Source organism: Penaeus monodon, chromosome 15 (genome assembly GCF_015228065.2).
Source record: "Penaeus monodon isolate SGIC_2016 chromosome 15, NSTDA_Pmon_1, whole genome shotgun sequence".
Lineage (NCBI taxonomy): Eukaryota > Metazoa > Arthropoda > Malacostraca > Decapoda > Penaeidae > Penaeus > Penaeus monodon.
This window is the reverse complement of record NC_051400.1, coordinates 12,826,725-12,826,960: the sequence shown is the minus strand read 5'-3', so window position 1 is coordinate 12,826,960 and position 236 is coordinate 12,826,725. Positions and strand designations below refer to the sequence as shown.

General features: G+C 33.9%; 1 protein-coding gene across 1 annotated transcript in view; it reads left to right on the top strand.

The window, feature by feature from the left end:
* Window positions 1-236, top strand: part of LOC119582223 (organic cation transporter protein-like) — a gene marked incomplete in the record, with an annotated part of 25,446 nt that overhangs the window by 21,934 nt on the left and 3,276 nt on the right.

The window sequence follows — 236 nt, the reverse complement described above, 5'->3', positions numbered from 1 at the left end:
TTCGTTGTGCTTGGAACCAACAAGTAACATCCATCAGTTTTTACATGGAAACTATATATGACACTTCATCATTGAAGCTGACCGAATAGACAAATCTGTAAATCTGTGAACAGAAGAGTAAAACAGGATAAAAAAAAAAAATTCCCATTAATTTATCGGACAACACTCTTTACTCTTACACAGCTTTCATCTGCGCTGTTCTTTAGTAAGTTATAAAGGGACACAATTTTCTACGT